The sequence below is a fragment of the Rhyacophila brunnea genome, unplaced genomic scaffold (genome assembly GCF_057557595.1).
Source record: "Rhyacophila brunnea isolate RB1 unplaced genomic scaffold, BYU_Rbru_1.0 scaffold_17, whole genome shotgun sequence".
NCBI classification, from domain to species: Eukaryota; Metazoa; Arthropoda; class Insecta; order Trichoptera; family Rhyacophilidae; genus Rhyacophila; species Rhyacophila brunnea.
Genome location: NW_028232827.1, coordinates 578,167 through 595,519, shown reverse-complemented (window position 1 = coordinate 595,519; position 17,353 = coordinate 578,167). Strand labels below are relative to the sequence as shown.

General features: G+C 34.2%; 1 protein-coding gene across 1 annotated transcript in view; it reads right to left on the bottom strand.

Annotated features, from left to right (window-relative positions):
* The window catches only part of LOC147073520 (putative phospholipase B-like lamina ancestor), a 106,114-nt gene that overhangs the window by 46,397 nt on the left and 42,364 nt on the right, over positions 1–17,353 (bottom strand). Inside the window, exon 2 of the mRNA XM_085944512.1 lies at positions 15,535–15,644. The gene's annotated coding sequence lies outside the window, so the exon portion shown is untranslated. The remainder of the gene's footprint in view (positions 1–15,534; positions 15,645–17,353) is intronic.

Here is a 17,353-nt window from a genome sequence, read left to right as displayed (position 1 = left end):
CTTTTTATCAAATATGGCGAAGGGTCGCATGTTACTTGGCTATCACAAAAGGGTGTCGCGATCAGTGCTTCATAATATGATAGCCCAGTGCCGACAATAATTTAAATGGATTTATTTGAAAATATCAAAAAACGCTAATAAAAAATGGAATACCCTTTACTTTACACGGAACCTGGAGTTCCACGGAATACCATTTGGGGGACATTACTGTAGAACATTACACTGCCTTAAACCTTAGTGAAAAGTTGGGGGGTCCACTTCAGAATGTGGGTGCCATGCCTAGGACCCACGACGTTATAGGCCGACGATTAAGACGATACATCAGTGAAACGGCAAATAATTTTCAACTATAGGCGCGACGAAATTTTGGACTCGCTGGCATTCGGAGAGAGAACGTCGAGTTGGGAACACGTCAATTTGTTTCGTGATGGCGACGGGGATATTTATTCTTAAATCGTGTAAAGATGACTAAAAACGTTACCCAGTTACTTCAAAAAGAAAACATATCAATGAATATATTATTATTGTTACTAATAGAACAATAAACAGAACATGTTGGATTTATATGACAAATTATATTTCGTTTGGCATGCGTCATTTGCACCCGTTACCCGCAATCCGCGCATCGCCTAGCCACGATCTTTTTAGACCGTGCCTCATCTGAGGTATAGCCTTAAGCCATCGTCGTTGTGTTTCATTGTGTACTTTATTTTAGTCAGTAATAAATTTGTAGACTTCGGCATCTTCAAGCCGCAAGTTGAAACCGGAATGACAAAAAAATGATCATAATGGAAGTGTACAATTCAGATAATATATTTGAATATAAGTAGCATGTTATCATTTTGTGAGATGGTTGGGAATTTCCATTCAAATAAAGATAAGGTATATTTTATAACAATTTTAACAATAGGTGCTCACGTCATGAGCCCAGGTACCGTACAACGGTAGAATATGAAGAATTCAGGGTACCTGTCTTTGGGACCTAAATTTTGAACAATCTGCGAACTTTGTAGAAAAGATATTATTATACACTAATGTAAAATAGCATTTTCACGATGCCCTACTCTCAAAAAATTGTGGTTTTAGGTACGTGAAGGTTTGGAGGAACCCTTATGAAAAATTAATAAACCGACATTAAAATGTAAAATGTGTGTTAATAAAATAAAACATTGTGGACATAACAAATCTAAATTCAAGACGTTCACAACATGAGATTTACATTAAAACAAAATATATTACCCTCACAAGAGAGAAGAAGAGAATATATTATATAATAATACTTAAATTTCCAATACAAAATACATAGCACGTCACCGAAAATGTATACGTCTTTGGGAAGCGCATTTACTCGTCTTGCACCCCTCGCTAATGGTGCCTGATAGGCTTGACACGAGGAGACGGTTCCGATTCAAAATAAATCATGTAGGTAATTGACAGGCACATGTAAATTCAAGTTCATTTGGACACCAAATTAGCACAATATTAGCAATAGTGTTTCATTAGCAGTTAAAGTGGGTATGACAATACAACAGCTGGTACGTTGTCTGGATTTCTTATGCTTCGATTATTTTTAAACTGAGATGTTGATAATTAAATGTACAATGCAGTAGGTAACAGCATCGTTAGCTTCGTGGAAAACCTCAAACGCTCTCAAAAGTTCTTTCTAATGATACGACAGCATCGTCTACTTCTACTTCATAGGAAAACGCACACTGCTCCCAACAGTTGTAGTAATATTATTGTATTCGTTCTTTCATTCGCCGCCCTTCAAAAATATGCCACCCATTGTAACGCATGACCTGCTTGCCCCCACAGGACGTCACTGTGCAAGGATTATAAACGATGTATAAACAAAAATAAAATTTTGATATAATTAAAATCAGTTAATATTTGAATAAGAAATACATATTTTGACATACTTAGGTAGGTACCTACATCAAGACTTAAGTCTTACTGATAAAGCTTAGTATGCGAACGAAACATATATTTATGTGGTGAATACGAAATACCACAGAACAGATTAATAAATATAATTCAGATAGGCTATACCCCAATACCCACGATAGCCGCGCGGCTAAAGCGTCGGCCTAAAGCGTCGTGAGTCCCAGGTTCGAATCGCGGGTCTGGCAAGTAGGTACACATGTTGTTTTTAAATTTGTGTATCAGTCAGAGTATGAATGGACCTAATAGGTTGAGAAAGTAGCTGACATCCATTTTGTGGAGGCCCATATATGATCCTATTAAAATCGGACATGGTCGGATATACGTTATATATAAACCAATAGGTCTTGGTCGCTCAAAAGATGGCGAAATTTAAATGTAGTCACGATCCTCAGCCATGCGTGCACGACCAAAAAGAACCTAATATACCACATTTTGAAGCATGGTTTCGAATGTGTGAGTGTCCTACAAAAATGAAACACACCTTATAGACGTGCAATAGTGTGTGTTGCAACCTTCAAATACACAAATATTGAATGAGCGTCAGTACATAAACTGAGAGCAGTTGTCATAACGAAGGACAAGCTAGGAATGACGTATTCTTGGCACGTGCTTAAGTTTATTACATATTCTTCCAGACTCGAGATAGGTTGCCTGTAACTCAACACCCGTTAGGTATTTCAGTTCCCATTAATTCCGTGTTTCCTCTCCTCTCCTAAATCTCTTAAAAGACTACATAACAGCTTTTATGAATTTAGAGCACATAGCAACCAAATGGAAGTGGGTCATAGATAGTGTATAATTTATTGTCAAGTCATGAGATTAAACACGAGACAAAAATATGCTTTATCTAAATACTCAGAGATTCACAAAACACCGATTTTATTACAAAATAAAATATTATTTATTTATTTTAAAACAGCGGCGTGGCATTGTATTATATTGCTAGTATTTAAACAAATAATTAACATTCATTATAGAAAAGTGAAAGGCTTTTTCAAATAAATGCAAAGAAAGTCATATTACTGAAGTTAATTCACGTCAAAATGTGATATTTAAATAAATCATAATATTGCATAAGTCATACTGTACATTTAGGTATTTCATGGCAGTAATACTGTTTTATAATCATTCAAATATGGAATGGTAAAATAATATATATTTTGATAATTAATTAAACTTTTAATCAGGCCTATGTATCGCAGTATCAGTATCAAAACAGATTTTTTTAGATATTATCAAACAATTAATGTCGTCCCATTTTTCACTGTGAACTCTTCATAGAATAAATACTGTGTAATGATAGCATTGATTTACTATATAGTATAGGACTTATATTTGCATACATTTGTCGCGTACACAGTTTCTGACAGTCTATCATCATTTTTATTAGACGGTATGATTAGTATGAAGTGATTTTCAGCAAATTTAGCGTGGAAATTCAGAAGCCGCTGAACTTTATTGATGCAATCTTCCAACTTGCACGATAATAGGTTTTTACGCGTGCCTTTTCTTGGTATGGCCGTATTAATACGTACTGTCAGCAGTAAATCCATACACGTGCAAACGAGCTATAATGCATCAAATGAATTTGCTGCCGTTATTTATATAAATAATTACAAGAATAAGTGAATATCACTATAGAATGTATAAAGCTTTTTCCAGCTGTAACTACATATTCAACAAACACCCGACATGAATTGCCAATTATTTATTTAATACATTCCAAAGAGATAGCATTAAATGTATTGATCTGCTTAAAGGTTAAATTTAACAAGTAAATGTAAATAATAATATATACTTAGATCAAAAGCTTAATGACCGATTCAAACAGCATAAATGGAGTTATTGATGTATGTAGGTATACCTGAATTTTTCAAGGTGAGGTCAGTAATAATTGAAGTTCATTTTAACCATACGATATTAATCCGTTACTAACATATGAATATAATGTTATCATGTACTTATTTAAACCAGTCGGGAATAAAACTTGTATTGAATGTGAATTTTGTATTGTTTCTAATCGTTAAAATCAAAATTATTCTTCTTCATAATCCACATCCGCTCTTTAGTGCCGGCGAACACTGCAAAACGCCGTACGATACGCGCACGGTGTAGGGGGCCAAGTGCGCATCGCACTGCCACTCATAGTGTGCTTTGTCGCTTAGGGTTAAGACATACTGCCTTGCAATTTATCGCATTCGCAACGCATTGGCGCGGCCATTAAGTCGGTTTGGTTATGTCAGATGTGTACTACATTGTTTACCTGTTGACACGAGCTGAACTCGGAGGACTACAGTGCTACGTGTCTTTAATTTTCTGAGACTTCGTGTGTCTTGGCCCTTAGGGAGAGCATATGGATACCACGCGGAGCCGAATGCAAGCGAGGGACAGGATAAAGGTGTTTGGGTAAAACTACGTAAGTCACCAATATTAATTAATGAGAGAGCACTTTTTAAAATACATACAAATTATCTACATTTCGCATGATTCAACATAAAAGAAACTAATTTAAATATGTCCATACCGACCGTAGCTAGATAAAATGTTATTATAATTTTATTTAGTATCAAATTTGAATAGGTAAAACAACCGTAAGTTAAATAACAATCAACGTAACTAAAAAAATATTTATAACAGATTAAATTGTACTGATGATTTAGGTACAACGCGTGCGAAAATATGGACTTCCATAATTTTACCTAAACTAGAATTAATTATTATATAGGTACCTACATTGTTTTTTTTATTTGTTTATATCCCGAAATTTAAAATATAATAATTATGTTATTACTGGATTGAAATTTCTGTCTAAAAATCCAAACCCCATCGTTGGATAGGCTTTTTGCTGACTGAGGAAAAAGAAGATTTAAAAAAAATGATTATGTAAGTTTAGTGCTGAGCATTGTGCCAGATTTAATATTATAAGAGGCAATTAACTTGGGCCAGCAAGGTGTAATTAGGTGAAGGAGATTTCTGGAAAAAATGAATACAACATCTGAAGGATGGACAGAAAAAAACAGGTAAAATAAATTTTATCGCACTATTTTTTTATTTAGCAAAGCTAAGATTTTGTTGTGGATTTAAAAATGTTTTATTTTTATTATTTACATACTTATTAAAAAAATATTAGTTCAAGGCGTTCATAAACTGACAGGAAAGCTAAAAAGTTTATTTTTCTTAAGGCTATAGCTCAGCTGAGGCATGGTCTAAAAAGATCGTGACTAGGCGATGCGCGGATTGTGCAAATGACGCGAGCCGTACGAAATATAATTTGTCATAAGAATTCAAAATGCGTCCTTTTTATGTTATGTTTATTATTATATTCGTAATAATAATAGTATATTCATTGACATGTTTTCTTTTTCAAGTACATGCGGAACGTTTTTTAGTCATCTTTATACGATTTAAGAATATATTCCTCCGACGCCATCACAAAACAAATTGACGTCCAAACAGGTCGACTATCGCTGTCTGAATGGCAACGCGGCCAAAATTTCGTTCCACATACTAGTAATTAAGAATTATTTGCCGTTTCATTTATGTACGCTCTTAAAGACAATATTATAATGGGATACGAATGAAATCATACATAAGTTTCTACAACAATAATTTAGGATTGCGTTAGTAAGAGAAGGAAATGACAAGAAATGATCTATTGATAGGTGTCACCCGACACATTCAAATTATTAAGAATGGTTTTCGGAGACGTATGAGACATGCAGCCCGATTTCCTAACTATCGTCTGGTGCCACACGAGACGATAGTTAGGAAATCGGGCCCATGGTGAGGAAAAGACAATACGTGTTGTACAGTAATCCGACTGTGGGGCGACTTATGTTGCGCAGGTTATGCTCCAAGAATGGTGGCCACCAAACCAACTAAGATGCTTTGCATAATCCCCTAAGCTATGAAAGCTGAGGTAGTTTGCAGCAAACGGAAGGGAGAGAAAACGTTTCCTGGGGACGGTCAAGAGCCACTTTGGGTTATACTTTCATTTATAACACACCTTCCCATGACCCAGTAGCGAAGGGTGGAGGTAGGCTGTTAAGATTCACCATAAATAGTGCACATTAAACTTTGTTAGTCATACGTATTTGTTTTTATTGAACTAAGACTACAATTTATAGATGGTGTTGGTTAGTTTTAAAAAAAAATTAAACCCCGCTTAAACCAAACCATAATAGTTTTGATGTATTTTGGGCGATAGGACAAAATTGTGCACACTTTTTCATTCATACTTATTTGTTTTCGTTGGATTAAGAATACATCTGCCTAAACCAAACATATACTAATTATATTTTTTTTTTGACCATGTCCGATCCTCATAGGATCATATAAGCCTCCACAGAGTAGAGGATTGTATTAAAAAATATAGTTTTTTGCGGGAAATGGATGTCAGCCACTTGCTCAACCTATTAGGTCCATATAATGACACAAATTGAAAATCAATATGTGTACTTGCCAAAACCAGGATTCGAACCTGGGACCCACGGCGTTATAGTCCAACGCTTAAGCCGCGCGGCCACCGTGGTCGTACAAATAATAAATTATAATAGATAACAAATCTATAAAATATTCAAAGTTATGTATGATTTAATTACATAATTTAAGATATTTTATAGATAAACGAGGAATTTTTTAATATTACCTATTATGGACTGGTTTTCGAAGGGTTTAATTGAATTTTAAAAACTAACCAATACCATCTGTAAATTGTAGTATTATTTCATTGAAAACCAATACGTATGACTGACAAAGTTTAGTGTGCACTGTTTATGGCGGATCTTAACAGCCTACCACCACCCTTCGCCACTCGGGCTATTATATCGTCTGATCCGACAAAATCGGTCCGACCGCCTGACCAAATCAGAGCGTCAATAGAACATTATGTCTCGTATCACAATAGGTACGTCGCCAATTGCGCCTATTTTCATCGCTACGCTGTGGAAAATTCATGTACATGCGCAAGCTCGTTAATCTACCGCACTGTGAGTGACGTATGTGGACCCTACTGACACAATATTATTATTTTCCGAACGCAGTTCGTCTACATTCTACGTCTGCGATAATTCGTATCAACATAAGGCAGGGTTGGCAACAATCCCGGTTCCGATGCAGCATCCCCGGGATTAATTTAAGGATGAATAACTCACTACTCACACACTCTCTGTTTACGCACTGAATACATTGAACTCATTGAGCGCATCGACAAGAATGTTGAATGCTGCATTGACTGGTATTTTACAACGTTTTTATTAGGTCGTATTCTTATTTGTCCGGTGGTTGTTTATCCAGTACAAATCTTGCAATCGATTTTTAACTAACTTCCCGAATAGCTAGACATTTGAAACTTTTAGAATATATCAGAACACGATGCCAATGCATTTTTAATAGTTTTGTAGAATTGAATTCATTTTCAGTTAGTTCTGTTTTGTTTGAAAAGTTATTTCTGAAGAAATCCGTAGTCCAATCCACTATTATTGGTTGCTAGGGGTCTGGGGGCCTAGCAACTAAATTATTAATATATACGTGCGTTACTATGGAAATCAAAATGACATTTCAGTATTATTTCTATCAAGTACATTTTTTTGGATCGTTTAAGCTAGTCAAGTCAAGTTTATATGACTCAACAGAAAATTTAAAAACGTTGTATATAAAAAGTTCTTTTTATCTTGTAATTATTTTTCTATTAATACTGTATTATGCCAGTCACGGGATTTACGGATTCAGAGACTGCCACTCTAATACTATGCCACAGTGCGTTTCATCGATATCAATGACTCTGAGTTGGGCAAATGGCTAAAATAATCCACTGGTATTCGAAAAAAAGTCTGTTGATCTAATCTCAATTTTAAATTTAAATAATATGTCACATTTTATGCCGTATCGCTTGTGCTTAAAGAATGCTTCTTTTTTTTATTTATTCTGTTCATTAATAGAAATGAAATGTTTGTTTTAGTTGTGGATTTACATTAATTATTATAATAAATTAGTTGCTAATTTATATTTATTTATGTATACTATATACCATGCACTACACCAGCGATTTCCAAACTGGGAGGCGCGGAGTGTTGCAAAGGGAGGCGCGAAAAGTTTACCACAAATGTAGCCACAGGTTTTCAGTTTGCAAATGCATAGTTTATAAAGAGCCCGGGCATAACAGACATCACAAATTTAATCTAATACTTTTAAAAAGTCGCCTACTTTGTTTCAACAGTATTAAATATTTTAAATATGTAGTTGTTCATTGCAATTTGATCTGATACCTATATATATATATTGCTATAGGTACTTAAATGATAACTCCCGTGTATAATTTAGGAAACACTACTTTAGAGCACCACACTTCCCTTAACCTCAGCGATAGGTAGGTGGGCCCGCCAAAGATTTTGACTGAAAGAAAGTACTGCTATTATACCATTCGTAACATTATATTTTTATGCGAAACGGGATTTTCTGCATTAGCTGCAATGTAATCCAAATATCGACCCCGTTTAGTAGAAAAAGAGCACTTTGTGCTAAAAAACAAGCACATCCATCGCATGAAAAACAAATTAATTTAAAAATGAATATCATAAAAGTAGTTGGTAAATTCTTGTTTATTTTTATACTTAATATTTTTTTTCTTTGTGGTATTAAGTAGTACATTTTTGGCTATTTAAAAAGGTGTCTGTATTATTTAATGAAATAAAGGGGGGGAGGCGCCAAGATTATTTTTTTTAAAAGGGAGGCGTAGTAACATAAAGTTTGGAAACCACTGCACTACACTATGTTATTTATTAGAAAATAAATAATAATGGTGAAACAATATAATAAGTAGTTACCTATACATCAATACAATAAGATGTTATAAGTACCTATATCCAAGGCCTGAACAAAAACGAATCATAAGTGCGAGTGAGTAAGCATTCGGCATACTTATATCTCCGCGCTATGCGTAGTACCTACTTGCGATAGAATTTCTACGGCTGAATTAAATATTTTTTGAAAACGTCACCGGTAAATATGGATTTGACTGATTACATTCATTTAAAAACTGCGAGCACGTGTTGCTGAAATTTATTGTTTTGTGTTAAATACAAAGTTAGTGGTAATTATATTTAGTTATTTCAGTAGAACATTTATAGTTAACTATGTTGTGTTCAAATATGATAGCCGTACTGAGAAGCAACACGATAGTATAACGTTTAATAGTTAAGTTGATAATAATAAAATTGAGGTTCTACTGTGTGTTATACGCAAGAAACACGGCTTCATTTTGCCGAGAAATAGGCGCTCTCCATAGATCATTACTCCGAGCCTATACCCGTTTCCCGAAACGTAATATCGTAACATCAACAAAACGGTCGACACCCCTTATTCAGAGCAGATATTTATTTATACAATATACAAAATCGAGGTCAACTGATTTCCAAGTGCAAGATCAACTACTAACCAGACACATAACAGCACTAAGTGCTTTGAAATCTTTATTAGTTATTATTATTATTATATTACCAACGTCCAATGATAACACAAATGACCTTAAATTGACTATTTAGTTTAGCTAATTGAATTCCTGACTTTTTTTTAAATGACAGCCATGAAATCGTTCATACTTATTTCCTAAATTAATATTATGTCAAAGTAAACAAATTCCGATAAAACAATATTCCGGGTATGTGATCAATGTGATCGTGCAACTAGTAGCTATGTGGATTATACTCCTAGAGCCTGGTGGAGAAACAAAAAAAAAACCTTATCAAATTATTCGAAAGTCAAATTCTCTCGCATGGGAAGCGAATGTTGACTCAGAATGGATGAGTCGAACAGAGGGAATCCCTCTTGGAACCCAGAACACGGTAAACCCCCAATAGCAGTGTTGCCAACTGCCATTAATAAAAATATGCGAAATATAGTAAGAAAATAAGCTAGTAGTTGGCAGAAAAAAACTGTAAGTATATTTTCTTATAATTCCAAAAAAAAATCAAAAAATAAGATCACAGTTTATTAGTATGACATTATAATAAGAACAAGAAGCCGGAATGTTGATATTCTAGCAAATTGGTGTAATACGTATACCTATCTGTGTTTAAAAACGCTAGGTTTGACGCCTTACGCCTGGTGCGTCTTTTTCAAGCTATGACTATTAAAAAATGCTGAGTCTGGCAAGAAAAAGTTGTCAACGCTGCCCAATAGACTATGAACCGTGGCAGGGCACACTCAAGACAACATTGCTTTATGTTTTATTTATGGATAAACGAGGCATGCACATTTATAAAATAAAATAAATAAAACACGATGGTAAAACAGAGAGAACAGAACAATATTAATAAAAAAAATACAGTTAAAAATGATCGTTAGATTTTAATTGAGCCCTTGCCCGGAAAAACGTTGTATCCAACAATATTCTTGTTTTGAGAAAAATGGAAAAAATTAAACTAGTTATGTTTTGTTACATTTTATATTTTAAATACAATAAACATACAATTATTAAGAGTTTTAAATGTAAAGTGGTGAAGAAAGGCAATTCAATTTGGATTTATTACAAAAAAATATAGTAAATTAGTGGAAAAATGTTGTATATGAAAATTTCACATACTTACAACATTATTCCGCAAAATGTATTTTATTCGTTCTGCTTCACTTAATAGTGCCTTAAAAAAGGCAGCATGCTCATCTAACATGAATTCACACATGTCATTGAGGTATTTAAGCTTAGAATCATCTTCGTCTGCTTTCTGAACATAGCGTCCGACATTCGACTCTCAATACATGAGACGAGATGATGATTTTGTCCATTGTGATTCAGTAACCTGAATGCTAATATGAAATAATTTGTCTTGATATTAAAATCGAGAACACATCCCGGATTAAATTTTTTTTTGGCACAAACGTGACCTTGCAAAATAGAACTAGGAACGATTAAAAAAATTGAAACGGTATTAGATTAAGTTACAAAATATAGAGCACTACAATGCCAGCATTATTATCAAACAACATTTCCAATAACAATATGGATAAATCAATTGAATACAATCGATTAACGTTCGACATATTAATAATATGAATACGTGTATTAATTAAGGCGCTAAGTACCAACATTTTCAAAACTGACATTTTTATAGAAAACAGTTCTACATACCAACGCCAATACTATTAACTATGATCTAAGTGCCTTAAGCAAGTCAAAAAAATACAATAAAATATTTAAATCTGGCGACGATGTAAGTCCATTGGCGAGTTTTATATGTAAGGGTGTAAGTACCACTGCAGCGTTCAACGGCATTCCATATGAAATGGCTGAAAACGGTGTGTTGACACTCACGACTTCTGTTAAAAAACGTCGCCAAAAAGATGATGGAAGTGTCTAAAATGTAAAAAAAAAACTAAAAACTAGTGGCCAGGAGTACTCCACAATTAATAGTAAAGCGATTCCATCCATAAAACCTCGAAATTATGAGGTAAGTACATTTTTATAATTGTTTTACACAATCTGTTAATTTGTCAAGAAAGCGCTAGTGATGTTCAATGCGTATCGTTATAATGTTATAATATCGATATTAAGCAACTTTTTTTTTAATACATTTTTCTTCTTGGTTTGAAATTCAGAATATTAAGTATATCTAATGTATAAAAATCAATATGTGTTTGTTTGTTTGTTCGTATATTATGCGCTGCCATACCGTTCATCCGAATGCGATAAAACTTTGTCAACTTATTGATTGCACTTGCGCGAAGAGTATAGGCTATATCTTATATATAAAAATTAATGTCTGTCTGTCTGTCTGTTATTCTTCTTCTTCTTCTTCTTCATTATACCTTCTTTTATTCGTATGGTTCCTATAGCATCCATCCGATTGCGATGAAATTGTTAGTTGTTGTGATAACACCCGCAAAAGTTTCTGAATTAGTACAACCATCTTCTTCTTCTTCTTCTATACTATATTCTTTTATTCGTATGGTCCCTATACCATTCATCCGATTGCGATGAAACCTTCGTCAGTTATTGTGGTAACACCCGCAAATGTTTCTGAACTAGTACAACCATCCTCTTCTTCTTCTTCTTCTATTCTATATTCTTTTATTCGTATGCGTTCCTATTCCATTCATCCGATTGCAATAAAATTTTCGTCAGTAATTGTGCCAACACCCGCAAAGGTTTCTGAATTAGTACAACAATTTTCTTCTTCTTCTTTTATTCTATCTGTCTGTCTGTTATTCTTCTTCTTCTTCTTCTTCTTCTTCATTATACCTTCTTCTATTCGTATGCATTCCTATACCATTCATCCGATTGCAATTAAATTTTGACCAGTTGTTGTGCGCACGCCCGTGAAGGTTTCTGAATTAGTACAACCATCTTCTTCTTCTTCTATTCGTATGCGCTCTTATAGCATTCATCCGATTACGATGAATTTTTGACCAGTTGTTGTGCGGACGCCCGCGAAGGTTTCTGAATTAGTACAACCATCTTCTTCTTCTTCTATTCGTATGCGTTCCTATACCATTCATCCATTGCAATGAAATTTCGATCAAGTGTTGTTCTCACGCCCGCAAAGGCATTCTCAGGCCCGCAGGAAAAAGATAGGTTCTCGGGGTCACAAAGATATATAATATCGATGTTGCCAGGCGATATTACAAGTAAATTTTTTTTTATTGTGGTTTTAATTTTTTTTCTTATAACCCACCAAAAATTGTTCTGAATTCTTCAATAAAACCAAGACCGAATCAGAGATTGATTGCAAATGCAATAATTGTACCATGCCATCGGCATGGTGGTAGAACGGTTCGTCCCATTTGAAATAATAAAAATAGCGGGTAGTGCAATGTGTTCAAAATCATCGATTCTTAGGATCCTCCTTGGCTTAAACTATTTTATTTAGTAATATTTTTGTATAGAATCACCCAGATTGGTTTCTTTACCATATATATGCATATGGCATTAGTTTTAGTAGGTATAATGGTCAATCCAGAAACAGTGTAGGTTGCACATATAGGTAGGTGAATAACATGACATTATATATCTTTGTAACCCTATCCCAATTGTCAGAATGCTTTCCGCATTATATGTTTACGAAAAGTCTATGGGATCCTGCACTATATTATAATTAATAATAATAATGTTATCTCTTAGGCGTAAAACCCACTTAACGGAGCGAGTGGGGCTCTCGCGCAAAATTTCACAAGTAACGTGTAAATCATCGAAAATACAACGTAATCAAATACGCCAGCGCACACTGGATTTGACGACGCCTTGTGCCCGCCTGCCCCATGAGTCATCGTTTTTTGGCTTCTCAGCGATACGATTTAACGAAAATACAACGTAGTCCATTCATTGAACACGGCAAGCAAAATCACGCCCCTCGAAGCGTCGTCGATAAGACGGGTGAGAAGCCATTATTTAAGAACAATGAACTCTTTGTTTAGTTATTGCGTGTCCGATATTAATTGCATGCCCCGAGAATTTTAATAATATTTTTATTGCTTTGTTATGAGAGACGCTGATAATAATAATTATTTTGTGCTCCTTGAGCCCCTTATAACATAGGTGAAGGGTAATGCGCGGGTGTGAGGGGGCCTACTCAGTAGTGAGCGCACCGAACGCTTTTTTGGTGGGCTTTATGCCTTATACCACATAAGGAGAAAGGCGGACATTTAAGTAAAGTTGTACGTACTTGATTTATGATACTCTATAGCAGCGATTTCCAAACTGGGAGGCGCGGGGTGTTGCTAAGGAGGTGCGAAAAGTTTAACACAATTCACTTAAAACCAGAATCCATATTGTCATACAGTGACAGTGACGTGAAGAATATTTATTTGAATATGTAGATGTTGAATTTATTTAAAATTTAAGAAAAAAATAATGTAGCCACAAGTATGAAGTTTGCAAATGCATAGTTTATAAAACGGTCGCTAGTTATAAACCATACAAAAAAAAACAGTCCTATAAAAGGTTGTTTGCAAACCTGATTGACAAACTTTATAATACGTCACTTCTACACTATTGTGTAGCGCGCTGGCTATCTCGTGAAAAAATGAAGTCTGAATAAAAGATCAAATCATAATGTTGAAATTTGACGCAAGTTTGTTTAGGAACGATAATACGATTACGATAAATACGATTTTGTTGTATTTGGTTGAAATTAAAATAAGCAGGTGAATACTCGTAAATCAATGCAAGGACTACAAATGCATTCACTGATTTTAAAAGACAAAGTGAAGGCATTCATAAAAATTTGGAGCTGTGGAAATCAAAATTACAAAAAAAAAAGTTCGCCATGTATCCACATTTAAATTATTTCTATGCCAGATATATATTGAAACAAACAAAAATCTATTCTAGAATAGTTTGATAATCCACTTTTAACATTATTCTACTAATTGTAAAAATTGTGGTTGAAAGATCTTGATCTCGGGGCCCGCTTCAGGATGTGGGGCCCATGATAGAATCCATTTGTCAATGAACATGATAAATTTGGATTGACCACTAAACAAGCACATTCATCGCGGAAACGTGGAAACCACTGATCTATAGTCTCTAGGGTCATATGCACATCGCTGAAATAAAACGCAGAATGATTGTGTTAGGACTAGGTAAATACATAATTGAATTGATAAAACAAAAGTATCGAAAAACCTTATTTTTTTAATTTATAATATTGTACCCATCTCTATTGAAAATGTCATCAGTGTGTACTTAGATCCCACTAGCGTCCCTGAGCTGGTACTTAGACCCTAAAATAAGATTCTTTGCGTGGTACTTACACCGTGACCGGAAATGTCAATTTCAAAGCTATGTACTGTGGAAATTGAAAATAAATTTAAGTTTTAAAATTATAGAAGCTGCCGAGATTGCTTCATACTGTGAAACTACATTTTTCAAAATGTCTGCTTCATACAATTTTATTTGACAAATCAGTATTTTGTAGCCACAAGCAAAACTACTTTTTGGTACTTAGAGCCTTAATTAATACACGTATTCATATGTCGAACTTAATAATTTTATTCATGAGATCAACAGAACTGTCAAATGGTATACAACATTATTCCACAAAACTGTTTCGACGGGTCAATTGCAGGCTTAATAATATTTTTTTCTAGATAAATACTCTTTTCCTACATCCTTCAGCTTCCTAGCTTTGATATTTGTCCAGTTTATAACATTAGATGTCCGTTTTCTTCCTTTATTCAAGTGAATTATACCACGCTCCGTGATATTGACGGACGGCGAAGCCATTTTGACAATAATATAAACTTACAACGTTCTTCAAGTTGAGTAGAGAGTAAAAAGAAAGATCATTTACTGCGGTGTTGAGTGCCTCAACGGATGTATTGAACATATTGTCAATATAAGAACACTATTCGAAAGATTATGAATCCTTTTTATTGCAGAATGAATAGATTTTTGTTTTTAAAATAATCAACGTGTAAATGTATAAGGCTGTTATATTTTCTTGGTGTCTTTTTTATTTCTATATTGTATGAGAACATAAAATAGTATAGCATATAAATCACCCGTCAATGAATAGAGCTCGAATAATTTTGTCAAATAGTAGACAAAAATAAATATCTATTACAATTTGAAAAGATTTAAAATAAAATAGAACTTACGACTCCAGTGGTTCTCCCACAGTTTCATGCAAACACGTCTCAACCCATCAGGAAACAGCGAACTGACGCCGGCCAATGTTTGGTTATGGATGCAGTTTTAACCAAAACGCCTGTGAACAAAAAAAAGAAGATTATAACATAACAAATTACAACATTGTCATATAATGGGTGGATACATGAATTATTAAGAGGAGATCATAAACAGGTGCATAGGTCAGTGCTTCTCCGTGCGGTCCATTGATGTTGTAGATGGGCAACAGGAACTCAGAAATAACGGGAACTGACATACCTAATGGGTAAGGAGAAGCAGGCAACTGATCTCGAGTAAGGAAGAGTACGGGATGAAATTATTGAAACACGCGTCAAAAATACGTAATACGCCGAATCCTAGCAACTACTCTCGGTTTATGCTTTGACGCTCATTTAATATTAGTGTATTACACACACTATTGCACGTCTATAATGCGTGGTTCATTTTCGTAGGACACTCACACATTCAAAACCCTGCGTCAAAATTTACTGTATTGGTATATAGCCTATCGGAATTTATTTATCATCTGTTCTGTGATGAGCAACATCCATAAAAATAATCGATAAAATATGTGAAAAATAAAATTTAGAAAAACCTCAAGAAGCATAAGTAGAAAAATTTCTATACTAACTCATTTAGTGCTAACAACGCGACTGCCGCGTTTGCAGTAGTTTGCCATTATATATAATTGACATGATATTTAAATGTGGTAATTAAAAAGTAATTAACTGGTCAGCAGTGAATGTATTAAAGAATATAACATTCGTAAATCATTATTATTGTTTTTAAGATACATTATGAAACGACTGATCATACTGAGCATATTTACTTTAATTTTAATTTACGTACATGAGTCTCACTAAAGATAAGTGAATTGTTTGCACAAAACCTGCCTAGATTGATTTCATCTATCCAGATAAGTGATGAATCTTTTCATTCACTCGGTTAATATAACAATGTTGATGGAAGCTTGACGATCACTTATCTACGCGTGTAGGAATTTGCAAAAATCTGCGCGGGTATAGAGTACATAATAATATGTTACGCCGAATGTGTGAAATTGCGTATTACATGAAATCGGCAAAATTTTGCATATTTCATGAAAAATGCAAGCCCGATACCTTATTAATGAATTAGGCAAAATATCTGCCGAGTGCGTGAATTCGGCAGGGTATGGAAATGGCGGTAGAACAAGTAAATTAAACATTGTAAAGAAAACATTGCAATTTTAGTAATATTAAAATGTTTTTTCCCCCTACCTGTACTTTTAACTGAAACCTTGTGAGGTCTGAGAGGCAAACCTCGGTTTCCTAACTTATATTTCTAGGGTTGCGTCTTCTGAGTATATTAATGCCCTTTCCCACATAATTATAATCTAGCCAAGTATTGAGCTGTTGAATTTATATTTACGTTCGCTTTTCAAACAAGCCTTTCGAGGGGAAACAGTTAAGAAAAACCCTCTTCCGGATATTGTCCTTAGTTTCGATATCTTCGTATACTTTTCTTCCAATATGATACCCATTTCAAGTATCCACACTTTTTTTTCTATATGACAGTCCTAGCCACGAGTCTGCTTTACGTAGATATACGTAGGTACCTAATTATTGACAATCAAAATTATATTTTCACTAAGCTCGCAATTAAGAATGATTCCATCTATTAAGAAGAGTTTCATCCTTCAGATTAATATTATAATTGTGATGAATTGGATAATTAAATGATTCATTCAAATAATTATTATAATCACTAATTAGAATAATTTATGATAGATGATAATGCCAACAAAAT